The sequence below is a fragment of the Cornus florida genome, unplaced genomic scaffold (genome assembly GCF_030987335.1).
Source record: "Cornus florida cultivar Cherokee Brave unplaced genomic scaffold, ASM3098733v1 CherokeeBrave_3.0.0_Hap2_Chr02, whole genome shotgun sequence".
Taxonomy (NCBI): Eukaryota; Viridiplantae; Streptophyta; class Magnoliopsida; order Cornales; family Cornaceae; genus Cornus; species Cornus florida.
The window spans coordinates 90,781,049-90,797,755 of NW_026775572.1; positions in this window are offsets into that span (position 1 = coordinate 90,781,049).

The following is a 16,707-nucleotide window of genomic DNA, read 5'->3' on the forward strand; positions in this document are numbered from 1 at the left end:
ATTGGATATGGGTATATAAAATAACTTGTCAAATTTGATAATAAGTTTTTTCAAGTTTTAATATTTTTTTTCTTCATAAATATTATATAATAACCAAACACCAAAAAAATAAAAAATATATATCTTTTAAAAAATATTTTACTTCCAAACAAACCGAGCCTTTATTTTCTTTTTTATTTTATTACTTTCCCCCGCCATATAAATTTAATTTTACTAGACAAAACACTATGTATAAGTAGATGCAGGGATGAAGCCATGAATTTATTTATTTTTTGTTTTCCTAGTTACCATGAATTTATTTCAATGGGGCACGACTAGAGATTTTTGAAGGTGAAAAAAAGAAAAAGAATTTGATGAAGAAGAGGAGTATAATATATATATTTGAAGGGAATTAAAGGAATTAGAAGAAGAAGGGAATAGAGAGATTTTTACAAAAGATTTTTTTTTGGGGTGGGGTGGGGTGGGGTGGGGTGGGGTGGGCGCACTTCTTAATATTTTATAATACGGGGCCCAACCACTCCCCGGGCTTTCGATACAAGCGAAACAGAAGGAGAGAAATGGCCAACCAAAGAACAAAACAAAGTTGATATAGAACTGATTGCTCCTACAAATGGTTGGTCACGAAAACTTTCAATTTGTCTTGATAATATAGAAATTGAGATTTTTAAAAAACACAAAGTATGATTGTTCATTGGTAAGGGATACTACATACTAAATACCCCTTATATATTATAGACTTTCTTCGAATATTGATGATTATGCATAAGGCTGCAAATGAGTTGAGCCGAGCCGAGCCGAGCCGAGCCGAGCTTGGGGTTGTTCGGGCTCGGCTCGCCAAAATCAAAGGCTTACTCGAGCTCGGACTCGGACGAGCTTAGCTAGGGTATGTTCAGGCTCGGCTCGTCCTTGTTTGGTTAGGCTCAGCTCAAGCTCTTATATATATATATATATATATACAAAAACATGCGTATATACACACAAAAACAACTCAAGATTTGTTTATATATGTACACACAAACTTAGAAGATGAAAGTCACATGGTTGTCGATCTCCGTCAACACCTGATTCTCAAACATTGTTTGTGTTCTGGGTTGGTGATGTGTATGGCACTTGTTGGTCTTCTTCAAAGTTGAGACCAGGATAAAAGAGAAAGAGTCAGAAGATAGAGAGATATTTGAAAGAAAAATGAAAGAGAAAGAGTGAGAAGACGGAGAGATATTTGAGAGAAATAATCCATAACTAGTGTGACAGGAGGCGAAGTGTGGATGCAACAATTAGGTTTTAAATGAAAGTGAAGTGAATTGGGTAAATGTTGTCCTAAAGTTTGTTTAGGGCCGTTGAATTTTAATGTAATCTAATGGCTCATTTGGTATTGGTTTTATGTGCCTTAACAAGTAGGCTTAAAACATAAGGAACTTTTGTTGGGTTTTAATCAAATTAATTCATGTAGAAATCAAGAATACTTTAATTAATTAAAGAGTAATTTAGACTCGTACTTGATTGATGATTAACGCACATATACCTTTAGAATATTCATGTAATCCTCTGTGAGTTCCTGTAAAACAGTAGAGTGCTTTACACCCTTCTGAGAGTTGTCGATATAATAGGTCTGAATAAGGGTTTTAAAACCCTAATATATAACAACAACAGGGGGGGACGACTTCTCTACAAACAAGCATATCTAAGTCTCCCTTCCTATGATGGAAACTTAGATATCAATGGTTAGAAATAAATCACACCAAATAAGTTAGAAAACCACAATCCAACGGTATAAAAACCATACTTCCAATCGGACCACCAAATTGGAAACTACAAACCGAATCCATCAAGTATCAATAATTATATTGCAATCCTACTTTAGAAAACGCAGTGCATAAGACCATAAAATATTTTTTATTATTTAAATATACATATAAAAATTCTAACAATCTCCCACTTGATCCATGCACTCTAAGTTTTATAAAATGACACTATGGATTGCAACACACTTTATAAAAGTTGAGTGACCACTCATTTTTATTTAGAAAACATAATTATTGAAATTGATGGATTGAAACTTTAGAATACTCTCCTTTATAAATTTCCTCAATAGTGGATCATGAATGCATAGGCAAGTAATATATTAGTCTAAACAGTTCCATGGTCTCAAAACCGATTCCATCTAGGATTCAAGCAAATATAGTGGTTTTTACTGTATTTTATGAGATGTGCAAACTGCATATGGTCTAAACACACACCTTACTATCCGTCTTGCTTCATACCATCGTGGTATGTCACCTAAACATATTACAATAAACCGCCAGCCTTCTGTTCAGTGTGAGGGTTTACCGATATGGAGCCAATCCCATATCGAGCCCAAGTTATCCTCATGGAGTGTGAAAAAAAAAGAAAAAAAAAGAAAAAAAAATCCTCCCACAGGCAAACTTTAATATTTATGTTTGAATTTACCAATGTGGTGTCAATCTCATATCTAGTCCAAACAACCTCATGAGTGTATTACCACTCCCAGACAAATCTTATGTTTAGATTTACCGATATGGTGTCAATCTTATATCTAACCCAAACAACCTCATGAGTGAAATACCACTCCCAAACAAAGATCATATCACGTGTATAAACCATATATATCAAAATAATAATAATAATAATAGATCATAACTTTATTTTGGATGCAAATGACTATCACCATAAGGCATAAACTGGAGAAAAAATAACTGTCACCACAAGGCGTAAAGAAACTAACTGTAATGTAGCATATATAAAAAAAATACCGAACATCATAACATAATGACTCTCGAACACCTGTCCAAAACACGTGCTTTATAAATACTCTATTATCTTCTATTGAAGACCTTTAGTAAGAGGATCTGCAACAATCTTTTTGTAACCATATAGGAAAATCTTAATAACACTTAAACTTTAATCTTCTCACGCTTGAAAATATACTTTATGTTAATGGGCTTACTACGCTTGGTCACCCTTAAATTGTTTCCATATACTTAATTAATATAAGCCTTTAGAGAAAGTCCAAGTATTCCAATAGCATGATCTCTATGGATTCTAATGCCAATGACATACTTTGCATACCCATATCCTTCATGTCAAAAACTGTACATAAAATTCTTAATATCATGTATCACACGAATGTCATTGCTATTTTGCAAAATATCATCAACATATAGGACAAGAAAACAAAATTACTCCTACTGAACTTGAGGTATATGTATTTATCCATAATATTCTCTTTGAACCTACAATTAGTGACCACTGTATCAAAATTTGGATATCATTGCTATAAAACTTGCTTAAGCCATAAATGAGTGATAACGAAAGAATGACTCTTAAAGATTCCTTTAATGAAACTGGAGAAAAATTCAAAGAAATCAATACTTAACTTTTGCTTAAGCACTTAGCCATCAATTTTGTCTTATATCCATCATACACCTCAAAAACACCAACTACAACACACTTCCAAGCTCTAGAAGTTCTCCTAAGCTCAAAAAAAAGGAATTAGATTGGAAACTAATAGAAAGGTCTGCAAATGAGAAATAACTGAAAGAGTGGAAATATGAGCTTTAACTGAAACCACTAAAGAAAGTGGAATGAAGTCTGGAGTAAATAGAATAGATGCTGAAAATGCTTTTCTGTAAAAAGAAACTAAAATATCTTAAACTCCCACTGGATTCACCACTCTCATTAAATTTGTATGATATATATCAATAATCTTCATAGGTATACTGGACATTAGAAATCTTCAATCCTTTAATATTTCAGGATGCCCAATAAATTATCATTGATAGTGTGAGTATCAAGCTTCTTGATATCTGCATTATATAACTCTATCTCTATAAGACATCCCCACACTTTCTATTTTCTGCAACTTTATTCTGTTCAGGAAAACTAGGAGTGGTGTACTGTGGCACAATGCACTGCTCTTTAAGTATGTACTGAAAGTACTACGATTTACACCCTCTTTACCATTATCCCATTAAAATTCACCACCTTAGTCCGATCTTAAAACCATAATCTTTATATCAACTACTTTCAACTTTAGTCTAGTAGATTTTACACACATCAAGTGCTTCGGATTTCTGGTGGATTAAGTACACAATCATACCTTGAGAACCCATCAATGAAAATAATGAAATACCTTTGTCGTAAACGAGCTACAATCAGAAATGAACCACAAATGTCAGTATAAATATAGTTCAAACAACCCAATGACTAACTATCCTCAAAATTGCGCTTCTTAGCATCTGTTCTTAGACACAACCAACGCATAAAATTTGTGGCCCAATAATCTCATCCTTGACCAAGCGTTCAAGTTTCTTTTGAGAGACATTCCCCAATATTCTATGTATAGCATAGATGAATCTTCTCTAACCAAATCACGATTTTATTCAGAAGGTATCAAGTTTATAGAAAAAACAAGAAACAAGTAGAATTACATCCGAATCCATCCACCATGTCTATACCTATACTTTTACCAAGTTAGGCTCAAATATTAACATGGCAATTTTCTTTCCTACTTTGTTTTTCTTTTTCACCACAATGACCTTTTTTTTTTTCTTCTTTTGATGTCCTTTTATTTCTACAGAACCAACATTTATCATTCTATAATTAATGTATTTTCATGTATTGTTCTGTCTTTCTTTATTCTGTTTAGTCTTATACACTTTCTTGCCACCTAGTTTCTTCTTGAAACTATTCTTGTTGTCACGACAAGATGAACTGACTCGGTTTTAACTCCCTTAAGTCGCTCCCCTTCAATCACACAAAGTGTTAATAGCTGGTTCATGCCATATTTAACTTCTTGTGAATTATAATTCACCTTGAAAGGCTGAAAAACCTAAACAAAGAATAGATCACCATGTGGACTAATTACTTATCATCAAATATGATTCCCTACTACCTCAGATCATTAACCAGCTTGCACATCATATAGATGTACTTCTTTCCTGAACCATTGCCATCATATCTGACTAACATAAACCATGCCAGATAATAGTATTGTTGTTGCTTCTTAATGCCCATTAACTCTTTCTTAATAAAATCAAGAAGATAAAATCAAGACACTCATTGGCAGTATCAAAAACCAGAATACCATCCTGAGTTGTATCACCAAAAAAAGTATAAATTAATCTAATGGCATGGTAGTACCATTAGTCCACATAAAAATGCAACAACTTTTCTACTTAAGAAGACTCTGCATTGGGCATATGGGTTCCTTCTTCAAAAAACAACACACACTCGTAGTCCAAGAAACCCAATATAATATCAAAACATGTCTTCTAAGCAATATAATTTTAACCATTCAATGGTTCAATCCCTATGAGCTATCTTTAAAATTGCGGAAGCGTTTGTAACCTGAATAAATATTATATTGAATAACACCACATAAACAACATATAAAATAATATGTCATAGCTTTAGGGATTATTACTTTAATTCGTGCTTAGGGTTTTAAGCCGAATTTCTCAGAGTGTTTTACTATGTGCAAAATTGTTTACCCTGTGGGAACAGATAAAATGCCATCTAAAAACACCTTTTGGCAGAATTTCAGATTTTACTTTACCTCCCAAACCTGCGATAAAATTTCACATAGATCTATTTGATTATACTTCCACTACCTTTTGGCAAGAGGGTTATTTAGTTATAATCCAAACACTCTCAAATATTCTATTCACTTATCCCACACTAAGACATTGATCATCTTTTAGCAGAACAAATGCCCCTTATGTAGGTAAGTGCACTATAAGACCTCAATAAGACCAATGCCTTAAAATTTTAATAAAATAATAACCTCCATGAGCGTGTCACTTTTTAGCAGGCATCGCCCACTTTAGCTATTACCTTTGAAACGATCACTTTACCTGTCTTCCTAAACCCCAAGGAATAACCTATACTGCAGAAGTTCCATTTATTTAAGTTCAACAATTTTTTTATAATGCACATAAACTAAACCAAAATATTATGGAACAATTGATATCACTGTAATATAAATGGCTTTAACACAAATAAAATAAAAGCCTTCATACATCTTAAGAAATTACAGTGAACAATATAATAATAACATGCACATCAATCGAGATTTAAAATCTCAATTCTTAATACTTTAATTAAAAATATAAAAATAAAAACTTGATGCATGTATATTATATATCTAATAAACAATTTAAAATACTCGATTCTTTAAATTAATTAAGTTAATACTGCTTGTTTATGGCACGCAAATCCCATAATAGAAATATCAAATATTCATTGTTTCTTCCTTTACCAATAAATTATTGGTATAATATAACATCCAAGAAATCACATTTAAGTTATTTCTTGAACAATCTAAAATAGGTTGAATATTCATATAACATGGACAAACTAAACACATACAATTGAATGGTAAATGTAAAGTTATTCGAAAAATATTTTTTTGGCAAAGTATATATAATCATACCACTTAAGAGCTATGTTTTAAACTGAATAAACATGCTTTTAGTTTTCAATTTTACTACTAAGTTTTGTATGGCAATCCTCAACCCAAAAAATAAAAAACAAACACCACTTTACTTTTTCCTTTATTGTTAACTGTCTTGGACAAAACCAATCAATCAACCATGCCACTTACACAAGGCAGTGGACATTCAATGGTTCATTTCAGAAATGTACATGATATTATTACACAAACCAGTAATGTAATAATAATAATAATAATAACTCAATATAATATTTTATTTTAATATATACCACTCAAAAGTAATTCAAAACTTTTGAATTACCTAATGAAATAAATATAATAAAATAACCTAACATCTCAATCTGTCCATTAACCAGGTCATGATTCTCGAATTAGACATGTGTATCTAGCAATTCTATGATTCCTTAATTGATCAAAGTCACCTTACAGTTAGTTATGGTTTGTTCAGACACCTTACCATAAGAGACACAGAGAGCAACACTCCTGTAATGATTCAACCCAATCACCACAGTAATGTTACTCCTAAATTTTTTTTCCCCACCTAGTCAAGCCACCAAGGATTTTAATACTACTTTACTTATTGATTTGAGGCAATCAAGGAAAAGCATTATACCCTAATTCACGTGCACTTGAGTTCTGGCAGCGTGAGTACGAGTTGGTATTGGATATTTTTCATGTGCAAATATTTTCAATTAGTTCTAGCTTTTAGATATGGTTTAAAATTTGCCAAACATTCTAACTTCGTTACCCACTTTGGCGCGCAATATATTACTAATAGAAATCTATTTTTATTTTTATTTTTTATTTTTTTTCTTGATTTCTACAATATAAATCTTAGCCAAACCATGGCTCTGATACCAATTGTTGGGTTTTAATCAAATTAATTCATGTAGAAATCAAGAATACTTTAATTAATTAAAGAGTAATTTAGACTCGTACCTGATTGATGATTAACGCACATATACCTTTAGAATATCCATGTAATTCTCTGTGAGTTCCTGCAAAACAGTAGAATGCTTTACTCCCTTCTGAGAGTTGTCGATATGATAGGTCTAAATAAGGGTTTTAAAACCCTAATATATAACAACAACATGGGGGACGGCTTGTGACGACCCTGGATTTTTAAACCCAGTGCGTCCAGTGCTGACCCATTGATGGTTTTGAATGCGGAAGCAAAGTATCGGAAATATGAAAAAAATAGTCCCAAGGTCAAAATGGTCATTTCTAAAAAAAATAGATTTGGGTATTACCGAGCACACCGCTAGAAAGACAACGAAAAACTAATTGAGATGGACTCAAGAATCGTATGATTCGGAGTCCGGACGAAAGAGAAACGACAAAACAAAGAAAAACGAGCAATAAAGCTAAAAGGGTAAACTGATAATTATTCAGAAATATCTGGGTATAACTGAGCACACCATTAGATAGACAATGAAAAATTAATCAATTTCAAAAAAAAAATTCACTTGATTTGGAGTCCGGATGAGGGAGAAAGGTCAAAAACAAAATCGACGTCGCGGCGGCCCGACGAAGGCCGTGACAGTTATAGTGCCGTCAACCCACTACTGCTGCAACTGAGAGTAAAATCGGGTATCTAAATGGACTTTTTTGGAAAAACTCAAAGAAGAAACCCCCCCTAAAATCAAGTTTTCTACCTGACTTAGTAGACGGAAACCAAAAAAATGTACTGTGAAATGCCCAAAATACCTTCAAGAAAATCAGGTCTAGAAGTTAAAAATCTTTTCAAGCTACTGCCCAAAGAAAGGAAATGGGGCTTTGGAAGGTTTTTAAATTGCTTAAATTGAAAATGCAATCTTAAAATACACCCAAAAGACCCCCGGAAGTTTCGGATCGGTCGTCACACTTTTCAAAAAAAAATCGATGAATAGTACCTAGTATATTTGCACTAAAATCAGCAAAAACCTGGCAGCAATGATTTTCCAGAAAAAAATAGATTTTTGAGGGCTAAGATGGCATTTTCTGGAAAAACACAAAGAACAAACCCCCCTTAAAATTGAGTTTTCTACGTGAATAGTGAGGAAAAATGAAAAAATACATTATGAAATACCCAAAATGCCCCTGGAACAGAATAGGATAAAACTCCCTAAAAATGCTACTTAGAGTTTTTGTTTCATCAAGGATGGTGTTGTTTGCCAAAGTGAGCATGCAAGCATATGTAATGTGATAAAATAGATGTGTTGCAATGTCCTATGGCCTCATGACATGTCATATGCAAAATAGAGCCCTTCAATGCATTAATCCCATAATTTCCATAGACAAACAATGAAGTTAGGCTAGCATACTTGTCATATAATTGTTCTTGGCCCTTGGTTTCATTACAAACACATCCATAGTGTATGAAAAGGTGCACTTAAGTACACATCACATGACTTGAACAATAAATACAAGTTTTTGACATAGTAAGCAAAATGGAACAAGATATGCTAACATGTGCATATTCTAATATAGCAAAAAAATATTCCAAGTAGTCTAGCAAGTCTAAGATTGTTGTGCATCCCACATTATGGCTTCTTTACCTGAAAATCACCCACTAGCTTAGGGGTGAGTAAACAAGTTTACTCGTAGGGAATGCATGGGTTTATCTTTGTACCAAGTTTGCAATTCAATACAATTTAATTCATGCTATCAAAGTGACATTAGAACTTTCAACATAGCACAATGAGATGTAAATTCACGAAGTTAACAACTTGGAATTTAAATGCGAAATCAAGCCAAAATGGATACTTGGATATTGCCTGGATTAAAACCGTACTCTTGAGATCATTTTAGGGCTATTAACCCATAGGTACCTTCCCCTAGTGCGCACTATAGTTGTAGAGGGACAATCCCCCGTACTAGAACCAAGTCCTAGCCTAGTCATGTTCTTGATAATATCCCAAGTTTCCAAAATCAACAAGTCATGATATGTGATAAAACACAATGAGTTCCATGGATTATATGACTAAATCATTAGTTTAACATGGTTGAAATTAAGTAGACCAACTAGGTAATTTCTCTAGATTTCAAGAATTGTCCAAATGATTCCAATTTAATATATGACATGGAGTAATTCATGGCCATGCTTTATATCAAGTTACAAATGAATTACAAGCATGGTATAATTAATTTGAATTTAAATCAACATAAATTAATTAATCCTCTAGATTTAAAAGCTCATTTAAATCATGTCAAATTAATATATAACAAAGATCAAGTCATGGTCATGCCATTTATCAAGTCTAAAGTGAATTTTATACAAGTTACCATTAGTCATTTATTTCTTATTTCAATACAAGACATGTATATAACTTGGATATACTATAAGAATAATTAAATTACTTGGAAGATAAATGATAACACCCCCTACCTCACAAGAGGATTGTTCTTCTTGAATCCAAGGCAACCAAGCTTAAAAATGGAAAACTAAACAAAGGTTTTGTAGAGGAGAGTGAGAGGAATCTAAAGTGTTCCAAGCTTAAAGGTTTAGGGTGAGTAGAAGGTAGCCAAAAATGAAGGTCAAAGCTTAAGACTTCAAGCTTCTTCCATAGAGGGTAGGGTTTTCTTTATATAAGAGGGAGATGATGAAGCCAAGTGTGAGAGAATATGAGTGGAGGAAATAGAAATCCTCCACTCACTATGTGGTCTTACACCATGGTCAACACACACTAGTTTGGTCAATTGCACAAAAACCCTTCTTTAAAACCATAATCCTAAAGTGGCCCAAGAGCAATTTACAAGACTAAATATGAGACCTACACTTGTCATCATCCTAAGGTTCCCTTCTAGGTTTAATCCTAGGCCTACACTTGTCAACCATCCAAGCCAACAAGTGATCCAATCCTAGGCCAACAAGTGGATGAATCTCCACCCTTCATGTGTCAATAGATTATGGTTCCAAGTCTCTCCACCCAAATGCCTACAAGTGGCACCATAGGAAAGTGACACTTGTTACATTTTTGGAAAATTACAAAAAGGTCCTTTTTAAAAATATCTTCCAAATTAAATTACAAAATGGTCCCTAAGACGAAAAATAGCTATTTTTCCTAATTACACTAAAACCCATCAAGTTATGAATAATTACCAAAAGTCATGCACCTATGTCATTTACAAGAAAATTAAATAATTAATATGTTTTTCTACAAAAGTAAAAATGTAAATACCTTAGAAATTAAATACCATGGATGCATGCAAAGCCGGAATTAAATCCGGGCACAAAAAGTGAGGTTATGCAAGGAAAAATGGAAACCGAGAAAAGACAAAAGTGAATAGTGACGAAAAATGAAAAATGTGAAAATGACTCGGTCCTTAAAGGAAGTTGTCAATCCCAAGAAAAAAAGTCTCAGAAACCATTTCCGAACACTTGAGACGACATTAAGTGACAAGAAATCGAACCTAGAAAAGAAATTTCAACGAAAAAAAATTTATCCGTAAAATTTGAGGAAGAAGGAAAGGAATGAGAATGACTAGGTCATTACAACCTTCCCACCTTAAAGGGATTTTGTCCCCGAAATCCACCCTCAACAAACAAAAGGTGAAACCAGGATAAGTACGAAGTACATCTTGGAGTATCCCACACAACATGCTACGAAAGTAATCCCAAAACTAGAAGACAACGTACAAACCAATGTTATTCGCACCTATGTGCCCACGACAGGAAAACCTCTTAAAAGAAAAGTGACCTCACGGCCACACGACAAGTCAAAGTCACATACAGAACCTAAGGTCAGGCAAAGGAATGGAAGACAACAACCGTAAGTATTCCTCCAGGTGAACCATCATACCGATCCAAAATAACCACCAAAAGAACTCCAAGATAATCACATATCAAATCAAGGTACTGAACAAGGACGACGTGGCAGTACGAATAGCGACCAAAACCTGCCTACGATGTACTCAAATGTGTGGTAGCAATGACAGTACCTAGTGCCCGCCCACATTTACTCGTCAGTAAGGTAGCATCAACGGTAACTAGCACTCGCCCATAACACACAACTTTGTACGGTAGCATGACAGTATAAGGCACTTGTTCTTAACCTGCCCCCACTAGGCCTACCCATAAAACCTCTCAATACAAATGACATCAATGTCGTGAATCATCATTACCAAAAGCATTACGGGAACTAGGCATCTTGTGAGAGTTGGGGTAGCAAATCCCAAAACTCTGACAACAATGTCATAGGCACCGCTACGCTTAAGGCCTTAAATCCTCAATACAACTAAACCAACAACTCCAATGCCTCAAAACACTCCTATTAACAACATTAATCAAGAACCCAAAGCCCGACAAGCAAAACAACATCTCCAAAATCCCAGACATCATCCTGAAACAGATCAACTACAAGACTACTCATCGTAATCAAACATCGAATCAAAATCCCTATCACAGATAACTAAATCTTTAAAAAAAATATGTCCACCACATGGCACACACATCAAAATCCCAACTATCAAGGTTACATAATGAATCTCCCAAAACCGTGCTTGGCATTGCCAAGTTAGATCAAAATTCCTCAATTTCAATCCACAACCAATCACTGGAACTACGATTTCCCCAAAACTACGCCTAGCCATAACTAGGATGAGAAAACTTCACAAATAAGCCAAATCCAACAGCAATTGCCTAAAACCTTTCTTAAGAGTTAATCACATCTAAGTCTCCTAAACTGAAACAAGTCTCCAAAAGACATTCTCAAAAGAGCATTGAGTTCACCTCACGAATCAAACAAATCCTCAATGATATGGACATAAGTCCCAAAAAAAAAAGGATGTCGCACCAATCCACTCACTCTGAGCACCAAAACTCCGTCAACAACCACGGTAAAAACTCCTCGAGGGAAGACACGAAAGAAAGGGAACCACCAGTCCTACGAAGGACAACACTACGACTCCACCTCTGAAATGAAAGACAACAAGGTCAAAGACTTCGCCCCTACATGGGAATAAGTCGACCAAAATCCACCAAATCCTCACCAAGGACTCAAGACAATAACGGCAATCCTCACGGACCAACCAACCCCAAAATTGTGCACAAGGCGAGGAAGAGAAGAGACTCACTCCTTGTGAAGTCCCTAACACAAACCAAGAAAAGGAGGAGAAAACCTCTTCTTCCACAAGTGTCAACACGACAAACATGAAAATGGAGCATTCTTCCCACCTTAGGGAAATTGAAGGGCAGCTCAAGACAAAATAAATGTGATAACTTCTCTACAAGGAATCTCACAACGAAACTATACACACTATGTGCGATTGAAGGAAACAGAAAGGAAAACCAAACATGGAAGTCATGCATATGACCAGGAATACAACTACCAAATAAGTAAATCTACTCACATAGATAAAGTCCAGAGTAAATGCTGCACGTCTCCACGTAACACAAAAGCATGTCATTAAAGCATAGTAACAGCATGGCATCTCTAAACCTACATGTAAGGCATGCTAATGTCACACAACAAGAAGATAAATGTGGATAGACTTCCACCTACTCATACATTACAATAATATAAATCATACTACTAACATGGTAGTAAACGAAACTGCAGAAGATAAAATGATGCAACAATGAACCCTATGGACATCATGTCCTAGAGTGTCCACGTAAAAGGAAAACAAGTCCTAGCCACAATCTGACTCCAAAAACCAATGTGAAAACAATCTGTCTCAAACCAAACGTGAGCCCTCACCACAACGGTAAGACTTTAACAATCCATCTCCAAATCTAAAGGTGACACTATGAGTGACACTAACAATGCAATGCTCTCACCAACCTAAAACATTGATCAATCAACTCGACCACAAAAGCGTCATCATGCAAGGAGAACTCAAAGAAAATGGCAACTATAGCCATACCATCAACAACTAAATCAATCTCAAGAATCGTCCCTAAAACAACCATCAAACACTGACCAAAAGGTCTACGTCTATCAGAACAAAAACCAACGCTGATCCCATCCGAACTGCACTCGTAGCTAGCTAGTACGGTAGCATGATAGTGCCATGCACCCGCCCACAAACGTACTAGCCCATGAAAATTACAATCTTAGAGGATTCTTCCTAAACAACCAAGGATCCTAAGAGGTCCACAACTTCATCATGGCCCATAACCAATAAATCCAGCACTACGGCTACGTCTAATGGCTCACCCCACAAGAGCCTAAACAAAAGGTGACCATCCACCTATCCAAAGCCAACGCTAGGTCAACAACGACCTAAATTACCATGAAACCAAACTGAGAATTGCTAACAACATCTAAGAAGAGTGCCTAAACAAAACCAAAACATGCCAAACATTGCACTAAGTGCAAACTCACCAAAAACCCCAACCTCAAGTCAAACATCCGTGACTAATCCTAAGTCCTATCAAATATGCAAAACAATATGCATATACAAATCCAACCTAGCATACATCATATGTCATGCTTCTTATACTAGAATACAATCATACTAAATAAACAACATACCACATATAGCACGTAAGTATATAAACATGTTATCAAACCAAAACATGTTATCATGAAGCATATAAACACGTAAAACAAAGCAACAAAATGTGATATGCATCCAAACCCGTCGTCCCGAGGTATTCAAACCTGGGAGCTCTAATACCACCTGTGATGACCCTAGATTTTTAAACCCAGTGCGTCCTGTGCTAACCCATTGATGGGTCCGAATACAGAAGCAAAGTATCGAAAATATGACAAAAATAGTCCCAAGGTCAAAATTGGTCATTTCTAAAAAAAATAGATTCGGGTATTACCGAGCACATTACTGGAAATACAATGAAAAATTAATCGAGATGGACTCAAGAATCGCATGATTCGGAGTCCGGACGAAGGAGAAACGACAAAACAAAGAAAACGACCAATAAAGCTAAAAGGGTAAACTGGTAATTATTCAAAAATATCCGGGTGTAACTGAGTACACTGTTAGATAGAAAATGAAAAATTAATCACTTTAAAAAAAAATTTCACTTGATTTGGGGTCCGGATGAGGGAGAAAGGTCAAAAACAAAATCGACGTCGCGGTGGCCCGACGAATGCCGTGACAGCTATAATGCCGTCAACCCACTGCTACTACAACTGAGAGTAAAAATGGGTATCTAAACGGACTTTTTTGGAAAAACTCAAAGAAGAAACCCCCCCTAAAATCAAGTTTTCTACCCAACTTAGTAAACGGAAACCAAAAAAATGCACAATGAAATGCCCAAAATACCCTCAAGAAAATCAGGTCTAGAAGTTAAAAATCTTTTCAAGCTACTGCCCAAAGAAAGGAAATGGGGCTTCGGAAGGTTTTTAAATTGCCTAAATTGAAAATACAATCTTAAAATACACCCACAAGATCCCGGAAGTTTCGGATCGGTCGTCACACTTTTCAAAAAAAAGTCGATGAATAGTACCAAGTACATTTGCAATAAAATCAGCAAAAACCTGGTAGCAATGATTTTTCGAAAAAAAATAGATTTTTGAGAGCCAAGATGGCATTTTCTGGAAAAACACAAAGAACAAACCCCCTTCAAAATTGAGTTTTCTATATGAATAGCGAGGAAAAATGAAAAAATGCATTGTGAAATACCCGAAATGCCCCTAGAACAGAATAGGGTAAAACTCCCTAAAAATGCTACTTAGAGTTTTTGTTTCATCAAGGATGGTCTTGTTCGCCAAAGTGAGCATGCAAGCATATGTAATGTGATAAAATAGATGTGTTGCAATGTCCTATGGCCTCATGACATGTCATATGCAAAATAGAGCCCTTCAATGCATTAATCCCATAATTTCCATAGACAAACAATGAAGTTAGGCTAGCATACTTGTCATATAATTGTTCTTGGCCCTTGGTTTCATTACAAACACATCCATAGTGTATGAAAAGGTGCACTTAAGTACACATCACATGACTTGAACAATAAATACAAGTTTTTGACATAGTAAGCAAAATGGAACAAGATATGCTAACATGTGCATATTCTAATATAGCAAAAAAATACTCCAAGTAGTCTAGCAAGTCTAAGATTGTTGTGCATCCCACATTATGGCTTCTTTACCTGAAAAACACCCACTAGCTTAGGGGTGAGTAAACAAGTTTACTCCTAGGGAATGCATGGGTTTATCTTTGTACCAAGTTTGCAATTCAATACAATTTAATTCATACTATCAAAGTGACATTAGAACTTTCAACATAGCACAATGAGATGTAAATTCACGAAGTTAACAACTTGGAATTTAAATGCGAAATCAAGCCAAAGTGGATACTTGGATATTGCCCGGATTAAAACCGTACTCTTAAGATCACTTTAGGGCTATTAACCCATGGGTACCTTCCCCTAGTGCGCACTATAGTTGTAGAGGGACAATCCCCCGTACTAAAACCAAGTCTTAGCCTAGTCATGTTCTTGATAATATCCTAAGTTTTCAAAAGTAACAAGTAGAGCAACAAGTCATGATATGTGATAAAACACAATGAGTTCCATGGATTACAGGACTAAATCATTAGTTTAACATGGTTGAAATTAAGTAGACTAACTAGGTAATTTCTCTAGATTTCAAGAATTGTCCAAATGATTCCAATTTAATATATGACATGGGGTAATTCATGACCATGCTTTATATCAAGTTACAAATGAATTACAAGCATGGTATAATTAATTTGAATTTAAATCAACATAAATCAATTAATTCTCTAGATTTAAAAGCTCATTTAAATTATGCCAAATTAATACACAACAAAGATCAAGTCATGGTCATGCCATTTATCAAGTCTAAAGTGAATTTCATACAAGTTACATTAGTCATTTATTTCTTATTTCAATACAAGACATGCATATAACTTGGATATCACTATAAGAACAATTAAATTACTTGGAAGATAAATGATAACACCCCCTACCTCACAAGAGGATTGTTCCTCTTGAATCTAAGGCAACCAATCTTAAAAATGGAAAACCAAACAAGGGTTTTGTAGAGGAGAGTGAGAGGAATCTAAAGTGTTCCAAGCTTAAAGGTTTAGGGTGAGTAAAAGGTAGCCAAAAATGAAGGTCAAAGCTTAAAGCTTCAAGCTTCTTCCATGGAGGCTAGGGTTTTCTTTATATGAGAGGGAGATGATGAAGCCAAGTGTGAGAGAATGTGAGTGGAGGAAATATAAATCCTCCACTCACTATGTGGTCTTACACCATGGTCAACACACACTAGTTTGGTCAATTGCACAAAAACCCTTCTTTAAAACCATAATTTTAAAGTGGCCCA